This window comes from Coenobita brevimanus, chromosome 4, assembly GCF_032717465.1.
Source record: "Coenobita brevimanus isolate Jiangsu-jjx chromosome 4, ASM3271746v2, whole genome shotgun sequence".
Taxonomy (NCBI): domain Eukaryota; kingdom Metazoa; phylum Arthropoda; class Malacostraca; order Decapoda; family Coenobitidae; genus Coenobita; species Coenobita brevimanus.
The window spans coordinates 15,154,813-15,167,637 of NC_136957.1; the positions used below are offsets into that span (position 1 = coordinate 15,154,813).

Sequence of the window (12,825 nt, forward strand, 5' to 3'; positions counted from 1 at the left end):
AGGACATTCACCTTTCTCTTATCACGCCAGTGAATTGCCAGGAGTTTACCTGATTGCAAGGTCCTGCACTCCCCCTTCACGGTGCCTTTGGGAAAGGATGACCAATGCTTCCTCTTTACACTGACAGTGCTACACGATCCAATTTGGTGTTCTTGCAGGTACTTGCAAGACCTGGTGCTGTGTAATAATTATCAGTGTAAAGGATATGGTTGCCACCGAAGTACCTGTCCATTAGCTTCTTGACAACTGAGCCAGAGAGACCATGGGGATCATCCTTCGACAACACCGCATCACTTGCTGTATACACAATGAAATCAAGCATGTACCCAGTCTTGCAATCACACAATACAAAGAACGCTATTCCAAAACGATGTCTCTTTGATGGAATATACTGAATGAAGGCAAGATGTCCCCTGAACAAAACAAGCGACTCATCGATAACAACCTTCTGAAATGGCCTGAAAAAAGATCGAAATTTTTCCTCCATCATCTCCAGAATCGAGCGAATTTTCCACAGCCTATCATTCGGATGTGGGCCCATATTCATGGAAAAATTAAAGTATCTCAGGATATCAAGATATCGGTCACGTGGCATATACTTACCGAATACTGGCATTGCAGCAACATCGTCTGTGAGCCTTAATTGTGTATATGTTTTCTAACATAAAGCATCAACATTGTCGATGCTAGCTAAACATAAATTTCGCTAACACTCGTTGCAGTCCATTCCTTCATTTTCGCACTCTCAGGTGCGAGGTCTCAGCCCAGTTGCAGCAGATTTCTCTGAAACTGTTCACTTCTTTCACAATGAACTCTATCACTGCTGTTGTGAAAAAAGCAAGAAAGAAGTCCACTGCAGAAGAAGCTCTGTTGCAGGGAAATTCTAGCTGCACACCTGTGTTTGTGTCATCAAACTCAGGTACCTCAGGCTGAAACCCAGTCCCTTCCTCCCACACAAAGGTTTGTAACCTACCTGTCCTCGGCTCCTTTCGTGTCTGCTATGCACGTGGCCTGCCCTGTGTCCTGCTACGACCCCTAGCATGGCGGCGTGGTGGCGATTCAGCCACCTCACCACTAGATGAGGCAGGTGATGATGCTGGTGACGGTGATTGTGGTGGTGATGGTGTTGGTGAAAGGCATCGGCGGGCAAGTGCCTGCCAGCGTGCACCTGCACCAACATAACCTGATGGGCCAGGTTATGGTGATATGGCACATGGTGAGGCAGGCTGGCGTGCACACCTCATGGTGAGACAGGCAGCCGCGGTGAGGCACGTGGTGAGGCCTGTAATGATGCAGGCTGGCGTGGTGAGGCCTGTTGTGTTGCAAGCCAGCGTGGTGAGGCCTGTGGTGAGGCCTGATGTGATGCAGGCCGGCTTGGTGAGGCACGTGGTGAGACAGGTCGGGTGGCGCACCACGTGGTGAGGCCTGAAGTGATGCAGGCCAGCGTGTTGAGGCACATGGTGAGGCAGGTCGGCGTGATGAGGTATGTGGTGAGGCAGGTCAGCGTGGTGAGGCACGTGGTGAGGCACGTGGTGATGCTGGCTGGCGCGGTGAGGGACGTGGTGATGAATGTAGTGATGCAGGCCATGTAGGTGAAGGTGGTGATGATTGTGTATGGGTGGAAATTTCCACCCTAGGCCTCTCTCATGCCCAGCGGCTCAGCCTGCAGCATTTTCTCCTCCTGCCAGCCTCCTCCCTTCTTTCACTCTCTACCTCCCCCGCCACTTTCTCCACTGTGCGTATATCACCCTTTGCAGGATCATCAACTACATCTGACCCTTCATCATCAGAAAAGGATGATGATCGTGCAGACGGAAAATATCGGCGCACAGTGGAGAATTCACGGTCACTCTCCTCTTCTGATGCATATTTTTCCATACTCAGCATCTCTGTATCTTTTTCCTCTGAGGAGGAGTCATATTCCCCACTCACAGTCAGCAATAATGGTATATCTAACTAACTCCCTATCGCACTGTTACTAAGGCCTTTCCTCCAAGGGACTTTGGACTTCACTGGTGTTAAAGTCAGTGCGTGCAGAAGGTCGCCTGAGGGTCCAGACACAGGAATATGGATTTGTGTAGGTCTATTCATCATGGAGGTATGCAGACAACTGGAGCGTGACTGGGATGCATGCAGGAGGGTTGCCAGCAGGTGCAGGTGGTGGAAATAATCACCTGAATATTCAAACAATGGCGCACATTACTAATTAAGTATACATGACCCCCGGAAGGCCCCGGGAGGACCAGTATACATGTCACCCGGATGGGATGGGTTATTTTAAACACCAAATTAGCAGAGGCCAGTCTTTACAGTAAGGCATCTAGTTGGCTCAAGTGTTGTTCCCAGGTGTTGCTAAAAATAACATCATCAGTGTAAGTAACACATCCCTTCACATCCTTGGTGATATCGTTCATCAGGCTCTGGAAGGTGGCAGGAGAATTCTTCATACCATAGGGCATGACTTTACATTTAGAAGTATTGCCACCGACCACAAAACAGGAAATTTCGTGCGCCTTTTCTATGAGTGGGACTTGCAATTATCCCTTTATCAAATTTAGTTTTGAAATAAACTTTGCACTGCCTATCAGGTCTATACAATCATCTACTCTAGGAAGTGGGTAGGTGTCAGTGTTGGTAAGGGAGTTGGCTTTATGATAATCAATACAAAAGTGATATGACCCTCTGGGTTTTGGAACCACTATGACCATGGAGCACCACTTGCTTTGACATGGCTCAGTTAACCCCTGCTGCAACATGTAGTCAGTTCCTCTTGGATGATGGTCTGCTTCTGAGGACTAGCCTGGTAGGGTGACTGCTTTACATGGCTGGCATCTCCAACATCCACATTGTGCTGTGCCACTTCTGTCTGTCCTGGGGTGTCCCAGAAGACATTAGGGAACTTCTTGAGAAGGGCAACAAGTTCGGCACACCGCTCTGCAGTCAAATGGGAGAGTTTATCAGTTAATGTACTCCAACTGTCCTGGTTTTCTCTCCAACTAGTCGTCTGGTCCAAAGTCAAAGGGCAGCCCTTGTCCTCAACTTACTCGATAGCCGACACCACACATGCAGCATTAGGGGGGTCCACATCTCGCCTGTGGTACTCCTTTAACATATATGCATGGCACAATCTTCGTTCCTTCCTTTGGTCTAGGGTTAAGATGCCATAATTTACTTCAGCTACCCTCTTCTCTACTACATAAGGGCCTGCATAAGGTTTAGGCAAAGGGCCAACAATGTCCACAAGGACTCTGGTGAATGTGGCCTCAAACACAGGTAGAGGAATCAAAAGAGCCACAGGGATGGGCTTATTGCTCTTACCAACTAGCTGACAGGTGTGACATGACCTACAAAACAAGGAGACATCTCGACGAATTCCAGGCCAGTAAAAATGCTGCCAGATGCGGGAGAGAATTTTCACCCCTAAATGACGTGCTAAAGAAGAGTAATGAGCAATGGACATAGTTTTTTGCCTATAGAGTCTGGGAACTACCACCTGATGTACAGTTTCCCACTCGTTATCATGAGCAACACTAGGAGATCTCCATCTTCGTATGAACACGTTGTTTGGCCTTAAATGATAACATTCTGATAATTCAGACTCACATTCATCTTCTATAACTGCTGAGTCAATTAGAGTGGCAATCTCTGGATCAGATTTTTGCTTGTAAGCTAACCTTGCACTTACATAAGTCTAGTGTGAATCATCAACCTCAGAGTCAGTCAACTGGGCAAACAAGGTTTCACCAAGCCTAGTATCATCATTGGCATTGCCATTGCCATGTCTGTCAACATTATCATGGCTGGCCTTCGCCGACATAGCTTTAGTTACAGCTCAAGCAGAGAAACAATTTAAGACATACAGCTTCTAGCTCTTTAGTCCTATTCTCACTCAGGGGATTTTTTGACACACAGGGAAGAGCACTCACTTGTCCTCCTGCCAAGTCTTTACCCAAAAGGAAAGTGACCCCTTGTACAGGTAGCTGATCAACAACACCAACACGCACTGAACCAGTAACTAACCCTGACTAGAGCTTCATTTCAACTAGGGGAACAGGAAACAATTTCAACTATACCTTGCAACAAGACGCATTCATTAGGGTTAGCTACATCAACTGTCACCTTCAACATCAGTGACTGTGAGGCTTCTATGTCTCTAAGTATTGTGACTTCCTCACCACCTTTCCCATCAAGTGAAGCTAACCACTTAGAAATGAAGTTAGCAAATAAATGATGTGGGAAGGAGTCACTTTGTGTACTGCTTGGGGGAGGATACTCTGATGGAGTCTTATTACCACTCGGACTTGATCCTGAAGGCTGCACTGCTCCAGTCTTACTAGTGTCCAACAACGGCTCTACAGGAATCTGTCTATCAACGACTGACTGCTCTACTCTGGCCTTATCAACAATATTTGCTGCTGGGGTTGTGTCTGACTACCGCTTACAATATCTGTGGATGGCTGCTCTCTGTTGGTGTCAAAAGATCCTCACGAGTTTACCAAAGTAATAGGTTTTACATTTGAACTTTTCTCTCGTTTTTTGCACCACCAATACTCCAAGTGCCCCATTTCCTGGCAACACTGGCAAAATCTGACACTTCTCTTGAGCCTCTGGCAAAACTGCCCTCACTTATTTTTGTGGAACTTACACGCTCTGGTGTTGCAGTATTACCAATAGTGTCGTTTGACATTAACTTGCCTTTACCAGAAGAAGGATTTAAAAAAACTGGTTGGGGCACTCTCTAACCTTTAACAAATGACTGAGGCTTACGTTCATGCTTATGAATTATGCTATAATTATCTGCTACGACAGCAGCCTCAGCTAGGGTATCTACATCTTTCTCTACTAGTAGCAACATCCTTGTCTATATTACCATTAAGTTCTCCAAGATCATTCATTCTCTTAGTTTAGAGAAATCGTCAACTTTCTTAGAATGTAACCATTGATCAGATATGTCTCCGAGTACTCTAGCTTATTCCACACGAGTTTGATCTTTCTGTTTAAAAGTAGATCTAAATTTAAGCTTATAATCCTGTGGCACGACCTCATGTGCTTTAAGAATGGTATCTTTTAAACAATTATAGTTAGCAGTTTGATCAGCTGATAAAGAAATATAAGCCTCTTGAGCCTTTCCTTTCAAAACACTCTGCAGCAGTACTGTCCAAGAGTTTTTTGGTCAAGAAAGACCACCTGCCAGGTTTTGAAACATATGGAAGTACTTAGTGGCATCTTGCTTATTAAAGGAAGGTACTAGCTTTATGTTCCTGGTAAAATCATAAAATTCCCTGGCAGGCCAACTACTAACTCGAGGTGAACTATCAGGATGCATCAGTCTGTATTCATGATCCATTTCCTCTTGTCTCATTTGAGCTTGTAATACTAGTTCTCTCATTTTAGCTTGCGATTCTTGTTCTCTCATTTCAGCATGCATTTCTAGTTCTCTCATTTTAGTTTGCAATTCTTTTTCTCTCATTTTAGCTTGTTGTTCTAGTTCTTTCATTTTAGCCTCCACTTCCAGTTCTCTCAGCTTAATTTTGGCTAGCTCCAGTTGCACTTAGTCACCAGTATCATGAGCAGAATAGTCACTGGGGCAAGGTATCTTCAATGCCAAAACCTCCAGGTCAACACCTTGGGCAGCGTCAAGTGGCTCAGGACTAACTATGGAGGACTCTCTTTGTTCAATCATGGTATCCACCATTAGATCAAGTAAATTAGTCTTGGTTATTGAGGCAGAAAATCTCAACCATAAGGCCTGGGCAAGCAATATGAGCTCGTGTTTTGTGCGCTTTTTTTCATTTTGGTTGGGGAAGGCTTAGAATCCAAAAATGTTTTCACAGCGCTATCATTCATTAGGGCCATGATTACTGATTATAGATAAGTAGGTAAGAGGAAGCACTGTGTATGTGGCCAAGGTTACCAATCTTATATCACAGAGCTATCCTGGTGAGTAGGTCGCCATATTGTTATGGGCGTATATATTGTGATGCACTCTTAACCCTTAATTAATCACCAAAAAGAGTAAGGTAAAGCTCACAAGAAAACTAATTTATTTTATTTTACACTATAACATACACAATCACAAATAGAAACCAGAGTTCGTTTACAAATAGTGAGGATTCACATAGGCCTCAAAATACAAATATAAAAACGAAATATTTCTCTTAACCAGATTACAGTCAGAGGAGACTACGTACTCACAGAGCTTGAGGAACTAGAAGAACTCAGCGATGATATAAAATCCACACACTAGTGTTATATGGAGAAGTGAACTAAAAAGGTTAAATGGTGCACAAACAGTGTGTTTTGTAATCAAAGTAACATGTTTAATAATGTGTGAAAATGTGTTGAAAAGTGCCACAAAAAGTGACTCTCTAGTTAGTCCTCAAGCTTTACTCCACCTCTCCAGGCTAACAAGCCACTAGGCTGTCTTAATTGTAATCTACAGCCAATCTCAAAAAATGGAGGTACCTGCTACCAATTACAAATTAACACATCCTACACATAGCCAGTAATGACACGTCAAGAAGGCAGACCGGGGCAGTTATTGGAAAACACTTTCATTTCGCTCCTCCCACACTACATGTCACACCCATTTATGGTCAATGACAAAGGTCATTCTTACAGCGAAAAACATTAATGAAATTCTGCCCATAAACAGAAGAACTAAAAATCTTTTCATAGTCTTTTGACAGCTGAGCAAATAGAGGGAAAATAGTGAGGGCTTGAATTCTTCGACTAGGGGCAGCAAAACTGACAAGGAAATTTTCAAAAAACTGTTTAACCTTAATCAGGGCTTGTCTTATCTCCCTACTTTATCTTCACATCTTCAGTTTCACCAGTTCGTTACTAGGTTAACAACGCCATTGACTACACACACACACACACACACACACACACACACACATATATATATATATATATATATATATATATATATATATATATATATATATATATATATATATATATATATATATATATATATATATTCATTTTGCGAAATTGGTCATTTTGCAAAATGCCCGGCCATTATGCAAAAAGACCAAATCCGTGGTCAATTTGCAAAATGACCAAAATAACTGGGCATTTTGCAAAAGGACCAAAGTTTTGGTCTTTTTACAAAATCACCAGTATTATCGTTGGTCAGTTTGCAAAATGTCCAAACAGCAAGTAGCCAGTTGAAAAAAAAGGCGAGTAAACGAGTGTGTGTGTGTGTGTGTGTGTGTTTGTGTGTGCGTCGGATAGTAGTAATGGGAGCTGACTGGTGAGGCCGTTATCAGTCAGGCACTGCTGAAGATCAGGCGAGGACGGGCAAAGTGGTGCTACTCCCATTACTTTGTGTGTATTCTATTATACTCTGAAAATCTGTACAATGGAAAATAAAAGAAGTCTTTTTTTATACAAAGCTAGTAACGGCTGAGGAAAACTAAGCATTAAATACTTCGAGTTTGTTGTCAAGAAATGAGTACGAACAAATTCTGATTCGTTTGAATGAACTTAAACATCCTAACATGAAAAAGATGCAGAAGGACTATCGGTTGTTACGAAAATATGAAATTCTTGAGGTCACAGTTGAAAGTATCACCGTTCAGAAACTGCAGAAAATGGGAACTCAGCTTAGATTCGTATGCACTGAAGATGTGTTCGATGTGATCGATGCTGTTCATCGTGCAAGTGGGCATGGAGGTAGAAGTGTTGTGTTTAAGGAAACAAGTGAAAATCAATCAATCAATCAATCATTTCCTGTGGCACCCTCGGGGATGCATAGGGCCTCGATGAACTCACACCACCACATCCTATCTTGTGCTAACTCCTCAAGATCTCCCCAACACTCATCTCCAGCTTCCCGTCTCATTGTCCTCACCCACGTCTCTTTTGGCCTTCCTCTACCTCTCCTACCAAGTGCCACCCACCCTGGTGTACCTCGTACTATTCCCTGTCTCCTATACACATGTCCTAGCCACTTCCATCGTGAGAATCTAACATATTCATCGATCGGCTGCACTCCCGTTATTTCTCTAATTCTACTATTTGGTATCCTTTCCCACCACTTAACTCCTAATATTCTTCTAAGTGCTTTATTTTCAAACACCAAGAATTTATTTTCCATAGTCACTGTGCTGTACCAAGACTCGTGTCCATGAATTAAGATACTCCTAACCATTACCTTATAATGTTTGATTTTTGTATGCACAGAGAAATTGTTATTATTCCAAATATTTTTAAGCATTCCCATTGCCTGATTAGCCTTCTTTAACCTTTCCTCGAATTCAAAGTTCAAAGAACCATCCTTGGCTAAATAAGTACCTAAATATTTAAACCTATCAACTTGCTTTACAACCATACCTCCAATTACACATTCCTGCGCATTTTCCATATTCATATTGATTATTTCAGTTTTTCCACAATTAATAACCAAACCCACCTTGCGACCTTCACTCACCAAACAGTCCAACACTCTCTGCATCTCTTCTGGCCCATCACAAATCAAAACTATATCATCTGCATAATCTAAATCCAAAAGTTTCCTGTTCTCTCCCCAAAGTATTCCTGCACCGGTTTCTGTTCCAACGCGTTTCATAATGTAATCAATGACCAATATAAATAGTAAAGGCGATAGAACACCACCTTGAATTACTCCGGACTTGACTTCAAACGAATCACTCAGACAACCATCAACCATCACTTTACAAAATGTGTCCTCATGCATGTTCATAATGACCCTCACAAACTCCTCTGGTATTCCATAATGTCTCATGATCTTCCCCATAGTCTCTCTCGAAACACTATCAAAAGCCTTTTCAAAATCAACAAAAGAAAGACTTAACGGTACTCTCATTTCATTAACTTGCTGCATCAAATGCCTAACTATAAAGATCTGATCATTGCAACCACGTCCCTTTCTAAAACCAGCCTGTTCATCCCTCAGAATACCCTCAACCACTGGCTCCAACCTATTTAACAACACTCTACTGAAAACTTTCAAAGCTATCAGTGACAAAGAGATTCCCCTCCAATTACCACATTCACTCAGGTCTCCCTTCTTCGGAACTTTAACAATTACACCATTCTTCCAAATTGATGGTAGTAACCCCGTCATCCATATCTTATTGAATAGCTTGGTCAAGATCATTATTAATCTATCCCCCTCCGCTTTAAACATTTCCGGAAATAAACCATCCTCCCCTGGTGCCTTATTATTCTTTAACTGTTTTACTGCTTTCTCCACTTCTGCAAGCCTCAACTCTCCTGTTTCTATATTTAAATCTTCCTGAGCAGACGGTATATCCTCTTCTGGTGGTATTGGTCTATTAAGAACTGTCTCAAAATGCTCTTTCCATCTATTTTTAATATCTCCATCTTTGGTCAATAAATTTCCTTCCCTGTCTCTAACTGGTATTTCCTTGCGCTTACCTGCATTACCACTCAGTTCTCTAATCGATTCATATGCTATTCTTTGACTCTGTCCATCATTTTTATTTATTAAGATTTCAGTCTCTGCAACCTTTTCATCCACACATCTTCTTTTATCTCTCCTAGCTAACCTTCTTACTTCTGAATTCAAACTCCAGTACGCAGCTCTTGCTAATTCAATCTCTTGTTCATCAACGCATTGCATCTCACTCCTCAATTTAGCCTCACCTCTCTTTTTTATCATATCCCACGTTTCCTCTGATATCCATTTCTTTCTCCTGAAGCTATGTCTCCTTCCAATCGTACATTCAGCAGTCTCATGCAAAACTTTGTTCACATCCTCCCACATCTCATCTACACTTCTCTCCCCCTCTCCCAACGTTTCCAACACCAAAAACCTATTTCTGCATTCTAATCTAAATTCCTCCTTTTCTTCTCCTTCCCTTCTAAGCTTAACAATATCGTATCTACCAACACCAGATTTTTCCTTCTTCTGATTTTTAAGTTTAAACCTTATTTTTGCAATGCTGAGTTGATGGTCACTACCAATATCCGCTCCCCGTTTAACATGAACATCTAGCAGAGAACTTCTATGCCTCCTACTGATAGCGATGTGATCAATCTGATTTTTATATTTTCCACACGGTGACACCCAAGTTGTCTTGTGTATATTGCAATGCTGAAAGAGTGTGCCCCCGATGACTAAGTCATTTGCTAGACAGAAGCTTCCAAACCTCACTCCGTTTTCACTCATCCTACTACCAACTCCCATCTTACCCATACATGCCTCAAATCCCTCATTTGAACAGCCCATTACTGCATTAAAGTCTCCAACGCAGATCAAAACATCATGTCTAGGTACCCTTCCTACTCCTTCTTGCAACTTTTCATAAAATGTGTCTTTCCTTTCATCGAGTGCATCATTAGTAGGTGCATAACACACAAACAGACTGATGTTGCCATGATTTGATTTAAACCGTGCGTATAACAATCGCTCATCTATAGGATCCCACTCACATAAAGCCTTATTTGCCTTACAACCCAGCAACAATCCTACTCCCTGATAATGCATTCCGTCCTGTCAACCAGATATCAATAAACGTATACCATCCTCCAAATCCAACTTATCGACTCCAGTTAATCTAGTTTCTGTCAGAGCACAAATATCAAGTCCGTAATTTTGAAAAACCTTCACTAACTCATCGATTTTACCGTCATGATTTAGCGTTCTCACATTCCAGTTACCAATTTTAATTGTATTTTTTGCATTGACAAAGGAATTAGATTGTAATTGAGGCAACCGTGAGATTCTTAGCACCCCCTGCCCATTTAAGGGCTGCACGGGACTGGGGGCCATTATTGTTCTTTCAGAGTCCATCAAGGTTTCTTTGGCTAACTTCCTGAACACCTCGCCATTGTGTTGCAGTCGCAGTAGGCAGCTAACTTGCCTGATTGCCCACACCCTAAAGACCCAGCTATGCTGTAGCCAGTCACGTGCCGGCATGCTTCCCAGCCATTTCACTCTCAAGGAGTTCCTCTGCCTGAGAAAGCAACCACCCCCCTGCTCCCGAGGGCTTTTGATCTGTGTAGGTAGAGGGTGATCACTCCCTCACTAGCCATATACAGTGTATATACAGTGTATAGGCTACACTCACGTGAAAAACATGCCAATATTTCAAGATCCCAAATACAGTTGTATTTACAGTTGTGTGAGGAGTGTCAGCTGAAAAAAAACACTGTACGCAAGTCTGTGATTGTCAAGCCAATTGTCTCAAACAGCATGAACTCACGAGCTGAGGTTAGTAAACAAGCACTGGTTAAGGCCGTATTTGTTAGGAAAGAATAATGTTGTATTTCCGCACATCATACCAATGTAAAAGAGTTTGAAGTTAATTACGAATTGCCCTAAAGGACCTGAAAGTTTCCCTAAAATGGGGCCGATTCTGTCTGTTTGTAGGTCGACTTGATCGATATGCAGAGCCAGCCAGATGGGAAACATCGTTTCATTCTCAACTATCAGGATCACTTGACCAAGATGGTGTGTCTTCGGGCTCTACAGACGATAACTGCTGAAGAGCTTGCATACCACCTCGTTGACATTTTCTGTGACAAAGGAGCTCCCCATATCCTGCAGTCTGACAATGGTAGAGAATTCTCAAATAAGGTATAGAATATATTATTTCTTTAAATCAACCAATTTTCATAAAACTTAGCAGAAATATAAGACATGGTCACAAAAAGACACCAGAGACTTAGCGAGGTGATATATATGACAAGGTTTGATGTTCACCGTTTTAATTTTCAGCTTATCAAGGAAGTTCTGGTGGTGTGGCCAGAGTGTAAGCTGGTTCATGGCAAACCACGACATTCACAATCGCAGGGCTCGGTGGAACGTGCCAACACGGATATTGAAGCAATTCTTGCATGTTGGATGAAGGACAACACTGCACAATGGTCACAGGGACTGCGCTTTGTCCAGTGGAAGAAAAACACCCGCTTGCAGAAGCACTAGGTGTTGTCAGTGAGGAGGACGCAGATACAGAGGAGGAAGAGATAGGTGCTGAAGAGCAAGAAGAACCATCCGCTGTCATTAACTGCATCTCCTGTGGTAAAAGCTACTTTGGTTCAAATGTGTGCAAGATGTGTGGGAACCCATGTCACTCTTATACTCCATGTTCTGTAATGAATGAAGATGCTGATGAGCCTGTGTTTTGTTCCATCTGCAATCGGAATCGCAGTATTCATACTGAACAAATGAAGTCCAACATAGAACAACAGAAACAAGCTAAAAAAATGATGGATAATTTTGTGAGGCGATTTAAACCAGCCCACGCAGGGGACACTGGATGGTTCCTGTTCCATTAGTTGACTGCGGAGGTGCAGAGTTTCCTAATATGAAGGCCGTTGTTGTTCAGGCACTGGACAATGGCACGTACAAGCTTGGTACAAAGCACGGCCTGCTTAAGCAGGTGTACACTTGCAACCAATTTACTCAGTGTGTAGAAAAAATCCTTTCGATAGAAGATGTAGTACAGGAGCGGGAAGTAAGTCTGCGGGAAGTAGCCATTGCAGAATCCATGGGACAAGGTCAGGGATTCGCTAAATGCTCTTGCACAAGTCATGTCTGACCAGACGCTGCAAATGTTTAAAAAACAATGTTTTATGCAACAGCAGATGCAAATGCAGTGCCTCTTGCGCTAACAAGTCCGATACACACACACACACACACACACACACACACACACACACACACACACACACACACACACACACACACACACACACACGCTTAAGGATGTAAGACCATTTTCTGTAAAAAAAAAAATATATATATCATGAAGGTTGAATAAACATACTTTTTAAGGTTTAATGTATTTTCTAAGAGTGAATAAACTTGTTCTATTTTACGTTCAC

At 42.5% G+C, this 12,825-nt stretch overlaps 2 pseudogenes; both read left to right on the forward strand.

Moving 5' to 3' along the window:
* The first annotated feature begins 5,681 nt into the window (after window positions 1–5,681).
* Window positions 5,682–11,726, forward strand: LOC145395921 (KRAB domain-containing protein 2-like; annotated as a pseudogene).
* Window positions 11,727–11,731: 5 nt separating this feature from the next.
* On the forward strand, window positions 11,732–12,622 carry LOC145395927 (uncharacterized; annotated as a pseudogene).
* The last annotated feature ends 203 nt before the right edge of the window (window positions 12,623–12,825 follow it).